This window comes from Leuresthes tenuis, unplaced genomic scaffold, assembly GCF_036924035.1.
Source record: "Leuresthes tenuis unplaced genomic scaffold, fLeuTen1.0.hap1 SCAF_23, whole genome shotgun sequence".
Lineage (NCBI taxonomy): Eukaryota > Metazoa > Chordata > Actinopteri > Atheriniformes > Atherinopsidae > Leuresthes > Leuresthes tenuis.
In genome coordinates, this window is record NW_027325377.1 from 8,086,065 (window position 1) to 8,102,425 (window position 16,361).

The 16,361-nt window shown below is 40.5% G+C and overlaps 1 pseudogene; it reads right to left on the minus strand.

Annotated features, from left to right (window-relative positions):
- Positions 1–5,719: 5,719 nt before the first annotated feature.
- LOC140282551 (uncharacterized) lies at positions 5,720–13,860 on the minus strand (annotated as a pseudogene).
- Positions 13,861–16,361: the final 2,501 nt, after the last annotated feature.

Below are 16,361 nucleotides of genomic sequence, written 5' to 3' on the forward strand. Positions count from 1 at the left end.
TTATATGTCAACAAATTGGGTAATACAGAGAGAAAGGAACTATTTACTTCAGCCATACAACATGGATGAACCTGAACGTGGAAATAAAAAGACAGATTACATACGTGTGCTAGCCCCAGAGGGCTGCTGATGGCCAACCAGCTCGGTCCCTGGCACTGCTCTGCCCTGAAGATCAAAGAATAACTTTAATAATTATCCAGCACAGATTGAGAAGTAATACAGTACAAATTACATTTCAGCACTGATAAGAAATTAAAGCAGTGTAAGCTAAATGTGTGCAAAGCAAAGCTGTTGGTTCTACAGTACACTGTAAGGTCTGTGATTAAAAATATTGTTTTAAAACTAAGTTGAATTTCATATTTAACCTAAAATTTGAGGGCAATTTACAGAAAAATTATATATATCCTGAAGTCTCAGGAGATTTTACAAATATATGATCACTGACAAGCACAAACTGAAAGATGGTGATTTATTTTCATCAAGTCTAATACAGTCATATAAATTAATCTGAGAAAAATATACCTCCGAAATTGCAGTCTGGCACGTCAAACCTCCTCCAGCGGTCCTTCTGGGCCTGGGCTTCCTGGTCCTTCCCTTTCTCGGCATCCTGCAGAGAAAAATAGACGAAAGAAAAGAAAGATAAGAGGGAAGAGGAGAAGGGAGAGGGAAGAGCACAACAATCCAACAACAAGGAACTATAAAGCAATAACAAAGTTCAATATATGTTGTGTTTAAAATGTAATGAAAATTTAGGATGTAGTAAAGTAATGTTTAACAAATTAAGGATGTAAAAGGTGAATCTTCTGAGGGTGGTCTGTGTGTGTGTGTATATGAGTGTATCTGTGTGTCCTGTGGGTAGATATGTATGGGTATAGAAATGGTTATGTAGGTACGTAGGTCTGTAGGTGAGTATGTAGGTAGGTTTGTAAGTAGGTCTGTAGGTAGGAAGGCTTTCCACAGAGGAATTCGCAATCCAAAGGTTTAGGAGCTAAAAAAAAGAGAAGAACAGAATCTGATTAATAACACAAACTATAGTTGTCTGTCCTTAAAACTTGAATAAAGGGAATATGTCACTGTTCAAATTGTAAACCTTTATTTATACAATTTATACACTTTTTTCAGTAAACTATAAAGATTCATGGAAACACAAAAATTGTGAATAGTTGCCAACTTACAGGGTATCTGACAAGCTCAGTCATAACACTGAAATCAGTCTATAAAAAGAAGAGAAAAACATGTTCATCAGTAAAGCGAACATGGATAATGTGAATGGTATGAAAAGATACAAACAAAAGGAACACAGAGGATTTATACCTGAGGAGGGAGGCTTTGTTCTTTAGGTGTGTAACCACACTTCCAGGGGGGTAGGATGCAGTCTTGATGTTGAAGAAACAGGAGGTTAAAACAATGATCTTGTCTGAGTGTTAATTAAGAAGTAAATGATTTAAAACAATTAGCGTGTCTGGGTGATATAAATGGTTAATGTGGAATGGAGGGTCTGTCAGTCCTGTGACATAAAATTTACCATCACAGGACAAATTTGTGACCCTGGCTTAACAGATCTTCCTGGACCTGCAGTATGGTTCTTGTGGACATAATCAATCTGGTCTGGACTGGCTTTAGGCCTTGAAAAAGATGGACACTCTCCTGGAGAAAGCTGATGGCCTTTTCATACTCCCCCATTTTGAACCGTGAGAGGGCAGTCACAACATGGCGGGACGACATAAGGTCAAACCAGTGGTCCATCTTCTCCAGGAACCATGATGTGGTGAGGTTTGATTCAGGACGCTGCTCCTCCTCTATCAGGTACTTTAAGGCAGCACTTGTCGACTTACTGAAGATATGCATGGCTGAGCTATCTTTTCAAAGTGGTTAGGCTCCAAGATGCCCCTGGAGAGGTTGGGAGCCAGCTTTAGTGCCATGCCCTCTTGGTAGGACACCAGATCCTGTAAGGGACCAACAGACACCACACTGGATGGGAGGTGCTCTTTGTTCACCACATCTTGTGGAATGCTGATGGTCTGACCACGGACAAGGGCGCTCTTCAAGTTCTTGACCAGATGTGGAACATCTGCCATGAAATGGAGCCGCTGGTGTGGCTCTATGGGATGTGGAATCCAGGGCTTATCACACGTTACCCCAAAAGCTCGCCACATTGCTCTATTAGGGCTCCCCATGTCACTTGTGACATTAATGACATGAAGCCCTACAGATGCAGCTGTATAGCACATAGCAATGATGATGGGCTGGTAGATGGCACCATTGGTGGAATTACTGCTGTAGTGGTATGCCACAACTTGCTTCCACCTTGTTGTTACTCCAGCCAGCAGGAAGACACAAGCGTGAGTTGCTCTTCCATTGTGGCCAGGCAGTTTAACATTGCCAAACAGCTTTCCTGTCCCCATATGCAGCTCTATGCTTTGGGTGATGGCCATTTCATCCAAGGTGAGCACACAATCCCTCTCCATTTGGCTCATGCTACCAGCCTTTAGCTTCAGCATGTCAAAAACCTCCCCCAACACTCCTGGCTTCGGTTTTACATGCTGCATTCTTCTTTGGACAGTGCAGATATCTGGCAGAGGGATCTTCATGTTTTGCAGGGTTTTGTATCCTGTTGTGCCTGCTGTGAATCAAATTTGAATTGCCTTTTTGATGGTCTCATTGCCCCACCGAATCGCCTTTTTATTCTTTTGGCTGAGTGCACGAATCTGGTCCCAATTGAAAATTTAAGTAAATTTTTGTTGAAGGTTGTTGTTTCTCCTCCTAAGTGCCAAATTGATTCTTTTTTGTCGTGCTATTGACTTTGTCTTGAGTGAGGTGGCTGTGAGGACATTCTTTCCCTTTTTCCAGAGCCATCTGTGTGTGTGTATGTTTAAGGTTTCATTGCCACACTTTGTCTGTTAATGTTCTTTGTTTAACACACACTGTTATTGTTCTAGTTTGTACTTATTATTCTTTTCATTACTTATCAATAATATAATATGTATTATTTATAGTAATAACAAAAATATATATTATTATTCTTTATATTTTTCTTGTACACGCACAAAATTGTTCTTGTTTCAATCATTTTTTTATTCCAGTCCATAGGTTGTAACATAGATTGCAAGTTTGAATAGTTGCTGGTAGAGTGAGATTTGTTACTATTGACTGATCATATTCAAGCATAATTAGTGGTTGTTTCATAGATCTGGTACATGGCTCAGTCCTGCTCAATATTAAAATCTCCATAGTTCTGATACATATCCTTTCAAAATAACTAAACTTGGTAATAAAGATAAAAAGTACTTTGGAAAAGATTACATTTAACAAAACAGGTAAGTGCTGACAGTGCTTAGAGTCCAATAATGGTAAAAATTAAATGGTAACTTGTTGATCTATTTGCAAAGGCAGAACAACCAACCTTTTAAAGTTAGCATCACTCACGTAACTAACTTTTCCCTCCAAAAATGTATTATTATTATTATTAAAGAGTAATCAAAGCACTTTCAATTGTCAACTCCACAGCTCAAAAGCACAATTGACACGAAAATACATCCCATACAACATACATTTACTTGATATTTACCATGCAATAGCTCACGCTGTACCATACGAAACTATGACAGTTTGCTCGTTTGGTTGGAACCGTTGGAACTATTGAGGCTTACATGAACCACGTGACAGCCATAGCGGCGACATCAAAGCGTGTCGTAACTCTGTATACTCTATAGCTCTGGTCCATTCCAATGGACGCAGGGTCCGAAGTATGGTATTGCATCATTCCATATGATAACATAAACAAATACATACTGCAAATGTTTTTTTTACCGATGGTTTTAACTTAAATACCAATCAATAACGCACAAATACGTGGCATAAATGCTTTTTTTCGAACAGTATCTGTAACATAGCTGGTAAAAAAAAAAGACAGTAGCCTACCAGGAAATGTCACACCCTAATGAAGTGCGGGCCCCGGTGCGGTCACAGAGTCAGGAGAACAAGAACTCTTAGTTCAAACAAAAGTTTATTGGATAACAGAAGATCTCACACAGAGGAAAAACCTGGCCTGGTGAGCAGGGAAGTCAGCCTGCAGGACCGGAACAAAAAACCAAGGTAATCCAAGAACTGAAAATAATCCACAAAACACTAAAGGTCAGGATCCAGGTCGTGAACCAAACAGGCATAACAAATACATTAACACACGAGCGAAGAATGGCAGAGAAGACCAAGTATTTAAACTAACGGGGCAATCAAAGGAAGATGGAACACAGGTGACTTAAGAACCAGGTGTCACAGCTGTGGCTGTGACAGTACCCCTCCTCCGACGACCGCCTTTAGGAGGCCCACCAGGCTTGTTAGGGTGGGCTCTGTAGAAGTCGGTGATGAGTGAGTGGTCCAGAATAAACCGACGTGGAACTTGAGCGTCGTGAGCTTCAAAAGTTGAGAAAGGCTCAACTTTATGCAAATGAGCAGTGACGCGACGGCGACAACAGCCAATTGGGGCCGATCTGGATTCCGAAGGCGGAAAAAAGTGGAAAAGATCGGAAAACGACAGAGCACCAGAAAAATCATGAAGGAGAAGCTCATAATTGCAGTCTCCGGTTTCCCAGAGCTGTATGACTCCACGCTATTCGTCTACAGAGACATAAAAAAAAAAAAAAAACGATTCTTGGAGGAAGGTTGCAGACCTTGTTGGAGTATCTGGTGAGTTGTAGGTTACTATGGCTAAAATGTAAATAAATGCAAACCACAGGCTAATTCACTATTTCAGCAATAGGTGACATGCTGTATTTATATGCAGAGGGAGAGAGTGATGTTGTGTATGTTGTATGCAGAGGGAGAGAGTGATGTTGTGTATGTTGTTTCCAGCTGATGATTGTAGGAAGAGGTGGAAGAGTTTGAGGGACACTCACAGGAGGGAGAGGAGAAAAGAGAAGGAGAGGTGCAGGAGCGGGGTTGAGGTGTCCACCAGCAGGCCATGGCATTATAGCCAAATCATGGCATTTCTAAATGCTTTCACAGAGGACAGGGCCACCAGCAGCAATCTCCCTGCAGGTGACAGCCAGGGCCAGGGAGAAACTACAGGGGAGGTTGCACAGGTTCTGATTTTAGAACCTGTTCCCCTTGACATCCCTAAAGAGCTTGAAGCCCCATCACCCACACCCACACCATCACCTTCTACCTCCAGGGAGAGGTCTAGGCCTAGGGCACCAAAGAGGCCACATGAGGACTCCCTCTCGCCCTTTGAGAGGCAGCTCATGTGTGCTGTGGAGAAGGCTGTGACCCAGACAACAACCCCCCCCCCCGATCCAGACAGACAATTATTTAATTATTTGAAGGCCTCCTCCCAGACCTCAAGTCCTTGTCAGCAAGGAGGAAGGCTGACGTTAAATTTAAAATTCATAAATTGATTTTTGAGGCCACCTGCCAACAATTAGAGGACAACGTGTAGTTTATTGTAATATAGTTAGTTTTTGTTCCAAGTTTTTAATACATTTTCATTCTGTTTTATTTTTATTGTAATTGTTTAAAGACTGTTCCTTGTTCATTATATAAAAATGTTTAATAAATATTTTCTTGTCCAAAGGTGTTTGTTTGGTGTTTGTTGTTTTTACTAATCATCAGAATGATGTTTGAATGTAACTTTGTGTTAGCTAATAATTCAGATAAACTATTATTTCTGAATGAGACAATGAAGAAAAAAAATCACCAACAGGAGAAGAACATGCTCTTTAGTTTAATATGGTTGGTTCTTAAAAGAGCCTTTTTTGTAGATGTGTTTTGTGACTTCACCCTCAGCTGAGAAGTAGGAAGCATATATCTCCCTCACACGGATGGCCTCCCGTGCAGCATTATTGCTCCCCACTCTTCTCAGATCCTGCAGCACCGAGACCTCCCCCTCTGACACTGGCACTGGTTCCCTCCTGGTCCTGGTGTTTCTCCTGATGTAATTGTGCAGGATACAGGTTGCCTTCACACATGCATCTACATTTTCAGGGCTCACACCAATGACCCGACGGTACATGCGCCACTGACTGGACAGGATACCGAAGGTGTTTTCCACGATCATCCTCGCTCATGACAGCCTGTAATTGAACACCCTGTTCCTGGGAGGGAGGTTGGCTCCTGGAAAAGGCCTCATGAGGTCCCTACGGAGGGGAAAGGCTTCATCTGCCACAAACACATGGGGCTGTGGTCCCAAGTGCTCCGCTCCTGGAAGCAGGGCATCTTCAGGGAGCTGGAGCGTGTGATCCACGAGTGCCTGACCAAAGGTGGAGTGTGCCAGGGTCCCTCCATCACTGCTCCTCCCATAACTGCCGACATCTACCACACGAAAGCAGTATTTAGCATCCACAACTTCCAAGAGGACTATAGAGAATGTCCCCTTGTAGTTGTGGAACAGTGATCCAGAGTTGTGTGGAGCCTGGATGACAACATGCTTCCCATCTATGGATCCCAAACAGTTTGGGAAGTTCCAGCGCTCATAGAAGTCATCAGAAATGGCTCTCCAGTCTTCTGTTGTTGGGACAGGCATGTACTCCTCCACCAGGCAATCCCATATTGCCCTGGCCACTTCTGCCACAATGCTGCACACTGTGGAATGCCCCACACGATATGATAGGGTTTTCGTTCTTATTAACGAAGTCCCACCTTAAACAGAAAGAACCACACAAGAGATCAATATAAAGTTCAGCTTTTGCAAAAGGGGAGAGCCGTCGCTGCTTCAGCCACAGGTGTATATGTCTAAGCAACCAACAACAATCTCCGACTCCCTCTTTGCAGCAGCCTGGTTTTATTCAGTGATAAGAAAAGGGGAAGAGCTTTACAAAACAAAAGGTTGCATAGAAATTTCGGAGCGTGTGAATTTGTCTAACATTTAGAGACACATCTGCAACTTCAGAGTGTGAGACCTTGACGATAATCATTCTAAGAGATACATCTACAAATTAGTTTGAATCAGGCATTGTGCATTGTAGTTTGAACTCAGTTAAACTCAGTTGGCCGGAAGGCTCTGGAAGGCTCTGTCCTGAAGCATCTCCCTTTGTTCATACTCACACACACACATTTCATCATCACATGATTAGAACTAATGCAGTATAAGATCCATACATGATCACACATGATTTTTATGGTATAGCATATGAGTGCAATTAAAACTCAGGCCTATAATTGTAAAACAGGGTATATCATGAGATAACAACTAAAAACTCTTAACACGATAGCTGTATGCTATGGTGCGGAAAGAATCCCCAGTTGCAAGGTATCTGTTAAATGAGAAATTTAGATGTTAAAGACAAGTGATTAGGCTATATTAAAAACACACACATTCACATAATCATATATTGTGCACACAAACAAACAACATATTCAAGGTGAAGACATTTAGGTTAAACTTCAATAAAACAGGAATGTGAAATAAAAAACAGGAACATAAGCTACTATTTTTCTAAAATGTAGCTTTATTTTTAATATAATTTATATGCTATCATTGTTCAGACAAGTTTAGGGAAATAGAATAAAATAAAAGCAGGACATCTGGCCACCCTATGTGTGTGTGCGTGCGCGCAGTTTCATTCTCATCGTAGACAGATAGCCAGGCGTTCAGCGGGACCAACAGCTCGGCGATAGTTGGTGTCCATCCTGTTGATCCGTGGACCAACCTTGGTGAGGAGTTCATCGAACTGGCTTTTATCCAGTCGAAAATAGCGCTGGAACCAAACCTCATCGAAGCGGAGCTCTTGAATCAGCCGGTGAAATTCTCCGTGGAGAGGTGTGTTTCTCAGGACATCGTGGACCCAAATGGACCGACGGGACCTGCGTTTCCATTGAAGATATGCAGACGCAACACAGCCGCTCACAACGCTTTTGGTGTGAGCCCCCGGTTAGGGTTCTGATTTCTCCTGGACTTGTTGGTTTGAAATTGAGTGAACCACTTCGCATGGCATGAATATTTGTGTTGTCGGCCATCAAATTGAAGATCTCATCTGGTACATACTTTTTGAAGTATTCATAGGGCCTCATGGATTGGAGGATTCTCAAAGGAAGTGTCCACAATTGTAGTGAACGGCCTGTGACGCCACTTAATTTCTTGCTTCCTGGTTACTTTGCAGATATGCAGATGCAACACAAAGAAGGCTGCCCAGAGTACGATCCATGGTGAAAGAGGGAACCGATGTATGGATGGATTAGTAAATATGTCTGCTATTTGCTAAGCCCCGCCTCTTTGGCCGCTTCCGGCTTCTCTGGACACTTCCGGCAGCAGAAGAAGCAGAAGCGGCGGGTTGTGAGCGACCACAGCCGCTCACAACACTTTTGGTGTGAGCCCCCGGTTAGGGTGAAGTGCATACATGGTTGACGATAGACTGATGACATGATTAAAAGGGAAAATGTTTCTTTGGTGTAAAACTAATTTTGATAAGTCTATTTTGTAGAAATATGTAAAAGTAGACATTTAATGTGAATGTTATCTAAAATGGTTAATCCTAATGCTGTAATGCAGACAAAATAACAAGTAATTCATGATTGCAGTGAAAAAGTAAAAATTAATTTGAGAATAAAACGATAATCCGATGAATGGAGAATGAGCAACAGTTGTCCTGCTTCGCTGATTTCTGCCTGATATTTCCAGAAAACTCCTATCAGAGGGTTATCTATATATCTGGTAGTGGGGACCAAGCCGGGACCCGCTACAATATGATGTAAAGATTTTCCAAATTTTGATTTTATATTTGGAGGAAATACAGAGTAATCATCTGTCCACTCAATTGTATGTCATGCATCACTAGCTATGTTCAACTTCAATGCAATGTCAATTACTACCAACATTGTTCTTGAAAATAATTCATATCCTATCATGTTAAGGCTGTAAATCAACTTCTTTATGTTTTTATAATGTAATTTGATTTTTTTCTATATATCCTTATATTTTGTAGAGCTAAAAAAGACAGGCATACAGGGTAATAGAGGAGTACCTCTATTAAATATATATATATAGAACCAAGTACATCTGCATGTAGTGTCTTGTAGCTTTGTGCCCTGGATGCTTTGGCAACTATTATAGAAAGTAGTTTAAAAAATAAGAAACAAGCATGATTTGACAGGAAATATGATACATGCTATAAGATACTATGAGAGAATATGCTCAGTTCAGAAACTTGACAAGAATGCAGTATGATAAACACCAGTTACAGTCAAGATTCTGTGAGCATCTACAGTTGAGAAACTGTTTCTTGTGTCACACTATCCATCCATGAAGATAAATAAAAACGCAGAGTGAAAAAGAAAAGTTTTATGTTCATGTTAACTTTTACGTTTATCAATAGAGCTCAAATAGAGGCCTACAGAGTAGTGGAGGAACCACCATTCCAACAGAATACTATATTACAACTGTATAACTAAATTACAACTATACCTATATAACTACCATGTTATTACATTTATGGTTTTTTTTACAGTACAAAATGCATGAAGTACACTTGAGTGGACATAAATATTTCTTTATAAAATAAAATGAAAACATTTTTTTTTCAAACCTTGTTTTACATCCCTAAGGATGTATAAAAACAGTAAAAAAAAATCTTGACTGAGTTTATCATAATTCATGCATGAGAGGGATAAAGATTGATTTGAAGCAGACATCGATTGCCTGACGCAGTGTGTTGTGTAACAGAGCCGGCAATGGTGATGAAGGCCTGGGATGCTTGCTGTTTGTCGTTTCCCAGTGTCAGGACATACGCAGGATTTTTTTTACTGTGCTTCCATGGTAACGGCTAAATGGCTGACTAATGTTACATTGTTAGCCGAACCAACCAACTAGCCTCTACTAATGATACATAGACAATGTGAATTAGATATGTAGTGTCCACAAACCTTTTATTATTGATTTGCCTCACCAGAAGGCGATACGTTGGCTGGGTGCATAGAGCCTGGTGTGTGTGAAGGAGCATTGAAGTGATGTCAGGAGTTCCAACACAGATTTGTAGAGTTTGAAACAACCCAGCTGCTGGGTCAACTGTTGATGGATTTTGACTCAGTGCATGAGTTGCACAAAAATAACCCAAATCCCCTATAAATAACCCATAATGGGTAGAACATTTCATAATTCAGCGGTTGGGTAGATGAAATAACCCAGGAGTTTTTAGTGTGTTGAATATGTATTATTTTTATTTCTTTATAATTTTTTATGCTACAAAAATACTGTTAAATACAAACACAAAAAGACCCATTGCGAAAGGTGCAATATTTGTTGCCCTGCTTGTCTTTTCTCCTCTAACTGAATTGATGGGTGAACAGTACGCACATGCCTGAAATTTAAATTTTGCAAAGTCTGCACTCTGCCCTTGAACTATCATTGTGCGACATTTTCTCTCTCCCTCACTTCTGTTTGTGTGCTGCTCTGTTCTTGTGCTGCTCAATGCGATGAAAATTATGAGTATAGCACAGGGATGCAAACAGCGCACCGAAAAGCGCAACCTGCTTTCTATCCTATAACCATTGATCCTTGCTCGTTAAATGTGTTTGATGTCTGAGGTTTATATTCACAAATCGATACAGAATATGTGCTTGGGTGTGTTTGTTGCAAAGCTGGATATGGTGCAGGTGCTTCACTTGCTGTTAAATTTACAATAGTAATCTGGCATTGAAATAATTTACTGACAAAATAATACAGTTATGTTGTTTAGCTCATTAATACAGGAGTCTTGTTAAGTACTGAACCGTTTGATGAGTGCAGAGAGAAAAGCACTGGACAGGTGGCTTACAGTTTTGTGTTAATGGCGGTTAAATATAAATTTGATTCGAATTTTAAATAGTTAAACACGATTGAATAGGTCTCTTAGATGTCTTACGGAGCTTTCCCACAAGTTCCTACTGGGCTCTGTTCATCTCAACTTGGCCTAGTTTATTTTCCATTACAATCCAGTACCCAGAGCAGAAGTGGGCGGGGTTGGAGCGAAGCTGCTGTGACGTACTTGATTGTGTGACACAAACAGAGAAGAAGAAAACAACACTAAAGATGTGTGTCTTTGTGTGTGTCCCGGCCATAACATGTTTGTTAAAAATTCATGATCATTTATTTTAAAGCTTGGTTTTGTCTTTTAATTAAGTTATTCATCTGTTATTTTTGCAGGTCAATGAACAGCTTTGTTATAGACAAACTGACCGAGTGGCAGCTGACAGGTCTTATAGATAGTTTTAAAGGTAAGAGTATGATTGTTCATGTTCACAGCAAGCAGATGGCCTTCATAGCTAGGTAAAGATATTATTTGAAAAGTCATGTAATTTACTGCCTTGTATTTTAGTGTTCACTTAGTGTTTCTTGCATTGTAAGTTAATAGATTTCTACTGAAAATGCATTTTTATTCTAATAGCTTCATGTAATTAGTCCCATAATTGTAGCTGTTCTCTGTTGTAAAAAAAATTGTCCTTGTGTTTTACTTAAGTCGAGGGAATCGACGAGGACAGTTATCTTCTTTTAGACAAGGGGACCATTAAAGAGTTGATTCCCAGAGCGGGCCCCAGGCTCAAGTTCCTCAAAAACTTTAGAGGACTTGTAAGTAGTTAATATCACTGCAGACGTGAGAGTCTACCCCCCACACACTTACATATTATTTTCTTTCTGGGGATTTATTTCAATTAGTGGGCAGATGGCATACACTTGCTTTAAATGCAAAAGGCAAATTCCAGGGGATGCCAAAAATCTCTTTACACATTTACGTGCAGTACACCATGTAAATCATTCATCAACTTACTTGCAATGTAGTGAAACTGGTTGTAGCAGAACATTTTCTTTCTTACGGTCTTATAGAAGACACCTAATAAAGGAGCAATTTATATTAGATTGCACAAGACTTTGAAGTCTTACATGGAGAGGCTGCACCAAAAATATTTTAAACCTGGCTGCCATTGTAGGCCGAAAAGATTCTGCACCTTGCAAGACGGGGAGGGAAACTGACCTCTTCGCTCGACGGATTAACACCCGGTGATACAATATTATATAGTACAGCAGACTATGCAAATGTCAATTTCAGCAGGTGTTTTATTTTGCTACTAAATGGCCAAATCCCAGTTATGCCTTTCTACGTATTGATACCTATAAAATTGTCTTCCTACATATTGTTTTGGGGGAACTGACCCTGGCCCAGCTACCTACACTCCTTCCACCAACCGTATACAAAGTTGGCCGAAAGGTATTCAATTCAATTCAATTTTATTTATATAGCACCAGATTACAACAATTGTCATCTCAAGGCACTTAAATAATATAGTCCAATTCAAGCCAATTGGAATTCAATTAATTGTAATCATAATCCAATTAATTCACATAGAGCCAATTAAAAAATAATATCCTAGCTAAGGAAACCAACAGATTGCACCGAAACTTGTCTTCAGTCAAATATCCCGCCCTGAGCATGCCTGTGGCGACTGTGGAAAGGAACGACTCCCTTTTAACAGGAAGAAACCTCTGGCAGAACCAGACTACGGTGGCCATCCGTACACTGTGTACTGGGCCATAAGGTCCTGGACAATAAGGTGTGTAGCACCAAACTCTGTGTTCACACTATATTGTCCAGTGTACATGGACCACTGCAGCACATAGCCTGATTTAGCTTCACTCAAAACAAATACCTTGTAGCCATATTTATCTGGTTTGTTTGGATTGTACTGTTTGAGTGTTGACTTTCCCTTGAATGCAATGGTCATTTCATCCAGTGACAGCTGCTTAGATGGACTATACACTTTTGAAAACTGTGGGATGACCAAATCAATTATTGGGCGAATTTTGAATAGTCATAGCCGGCCTGACCTCTCTCAATATAATTGTCATTGTTGACAAAATGAAGGAAAGACAGTATAATTTCAAATCTATTCCTGGACATCACTTTGCCAAATCCAGGTGTTGCTGTTGGCCAATATTCTGCCCAATAATCTTCTAACTCTGCCTTTTCTACCAAACCCATACTCAAATGCAGAGACATGAAGCCTTTGATTTCACTGACAGTTACATCAGACCACTGCTGAAATCTTGAATGTGGCTTGATTTCATGGGAGGCTAAAAACTGATTGGCATAACGATTTGTTTCTGCAATTAATAAATTCCAAAAATCATCATTGAGAAAAAGTGACAAAAAAAATCAAGGGCCGAATCAGCATTGGAGAGTTCTCTGTCCCCCTGATATCCAACTGTTTCATCAAATGGCTTTATCCAATTTTAGCACCCCACCTCATCAATCTGCACAGCCTGCATTTCCATAACCTGGCTTAGTGAGACGCATGTTGGCTGACTTAGCTCTGCGCTGTGTGACAGCGCGTCTGCCTCTAAATGCACCACGTGTGCCACCTTGCGCTCCTGTCATGTCTCCATCAAGTGCGCTAACACGCACTCCGGTCAGTGAACAGACAGCATGGCTGTGGCTACGCGCATAAACTGCGCCGCTACGTTTCCCCCCAGCTCACCCACTGACACTTCGACCACTTCTGACATGTCCATCAAGATTTATCAAGCTACTGACCTCACTTTGTGAAGGCACCGTGTCAGAAAGCACAGCGTTCACTTGGCGAGCTCGATTAAAAAGACTGAACACCCACATTACATCCAGCCTCGTTCCCTCCAGTTCTACCAAGCCTGCTAACGATGCAAACTTCGACCCCCGTGAAACACTTTTCTCACCATCTACATTTCTGGGCAAAGGATTTGCAATTGGTGTTTGGTGTAGGGAAACACTTTGTCCGACTGCTGGTGAAGCAGGGATGCAAGGCGGGGACGCGACTAGCTAACAGCTGACCATCATCTTCCGAAGGTTGATTTTCCCCTTCAGAATCAGGATCAGCGAATAGAAGACCCAGCGCTTCTTTGCAGGTAAACTTTTTAGTGGACATTGTGCGATTATTTGAAAGAAATACTCACCAATGCTGACTATATCGCTCTGCTGCTGTGGTTCAATGGTGAACTCGCTCAGTGAAGAACTCGTACAGATTCAACTTGCTGTAGCGCGAAAATTTTTTCTAGAGGGATGACGTTTTTTGCATCAGAGGTGAAGTGTGACATGTGTGCCAACCAGAGGTGGAGAGTAGGAACAAAATATGACGTTATTTTTGCCACAATGGGCCGTTTTATTAAGGACGCCATCTTGTCGACTTAAGGCGAGACACTACAGGTGGATAGGATAACATTTTAAAATACTAGATATCACCATGAAACTTCCTCTGTTGATTACTTACACAAGTATGAAAAAAAAATGTATTACAAGTTTTTGAAATTTGTATGTTTGATTATGCAAATTAGGCATTATCTCATTAAATAAGCGCAAATTTGCATATATTTCCAGTAGATAGATCTGAACATATGATTTTTCTTCTGTAAATTCTGTAAATATCTTCAGAATACTGCTAAGTGTAGAACTGGAAAGTTTGGTATGAATAGGTGCTACATAGGCTGAGATATTGATTCTGGAAAAATACAAAAAAATTATTTTGAGAAAACGGCATTTAAAGATTTAAATAGGGGCATTTATAACATTTGTATTGGAATTGCTCAAAAACAGAATAAATGCTCAGGTCATTAGTAATAATGATATAGAATAATAGAACAATATTAATATAGAATACAAGCTCATATAAATGTATTATTTAATAACTTGGCAGGCATGTAAAAACATCTGTGTACGCCTGCCTGATCTGCTCCCTGGCGTTGTGTAGTGATTCCAATCCTCACTCAATTTCTGCCACTAAAAAAAAATGCATAAATTAAATGAAAATATAAAAATGTTTTGTATATTATGTCAATAACTGTTCCTTTTCTTTAGTTTATTGATACAGTACATATGATTACACTTGAGTGACAAAAACCCAATTTCTTTTGGAAAAGACCTCCAAAATCCACATCCCTGTTTCCATAGCCTACCAGTCACTCTCTTTTCATGCCTCTGGTATGTTTTCAGATGAAGGGAAGGGATCCCCAACACCTTGCTGACCTTCCTCAGTGCAGGACGGACATTAACGTCAAATGCGACATCACCTCTCGTCTCGCTTTGCAGCCGTGTGGATGTATAAATGCTTCGTCTATACTGACTCTCTCCTTTGCAATTACTGCACTCTAAAAGCAGACTGCTACAAAAGCCATGGTTAACTGGATCAATGTTAATAAATAGATCCGATGCAGCACAATTAGGGCACAAAAGATCGCGTATCAACTCATTGAGACGTGCTACATGAATGTCTTTATAGCAGGTTGAAAGAACACATATTGAAGGAGTAAACTAGCCCAAAATCTCAAAATTGACAACTGCATGAAAAATCACTGTTTTTGCCTGCCGTGTCTCGCCTTAAGTCGACCATGGCGCTTAGAGGGTTAAAGAGTAAGAATACATCAAATTAGTTAAAATGTGATTGTTTTGTTATTATTATTCAGAGAGGGACAGTGAGGAGATTTAAATGCATGCCAGAAGAAGTTGATGTGGCAGATGAGTTTGAGATAGAAGATGACAGGGGTGGACAGGAGGAGATGACAGTAACCAGGAAGCAAGAAATTAAGTGGCGTCACAGGCCGTTCACTACAATTGTGGACACTTCCTTTGAGAATCCTCCAATTCATGAAGATCATCCCATGAGGCCCTATGAATACTTCAAAAAGTATGTACCAGATGAGATCTTCAATTTGATGGCCGACAACACAAATATTCATGCCATGCGAAGTGGTTCACTCAATTTCAAACCAACAAGTCCAGGAGAAATCAGAACCCTAACCGGGGGCTCACACCAAAAGCGTTGTGAGCGGCTGTGTTGCGTCTGCATATCTTCAATGGAAACGCAGGTCCCGTCGGTCCATTTGGGTCCACGATGTCCTGAGAAACAGGCCTCTCCACAGAGAATTTCACCGGCTGATTCAAGAGCTCCGCTTCGATGAGGTTTGGTTCCAGCGCTATTTTCGACTGGATAAAAGCCAGTTCGATGAACTCCTCCCAAGGTTGGTCCACGGATCAACAGGATGGACACCAACTATCGCCGAGCTGTTGGTCCCGCTGAACGCCTGGCTATCTGTCTACGATGAGAATGAAACTGCGCGCACGCACACACACATAGGATGGCCAGATGTCCCGCTTTTATTTTATTCTATTTCCCTAAACTTGTCTGCTAATGATAGCATATAAATTATATAAAAAATAAAGCTACATTTTAGAAAAATAGTAGCTTATGTTCCTGTTTTTTTTATTTTAATCAAAGTTTTATTTAAGTTTAACCTAAATGTCTTCACCTTGAATATGTTGTTTGTGTTTGTGTGCACAATATATGATTATGTGAATGTGTGTGTTTTTAATATAGCCTAATCACTTGTCTTTAACATCTAAATTTCTCATTTAACAGATACCTTGCAACTGGGG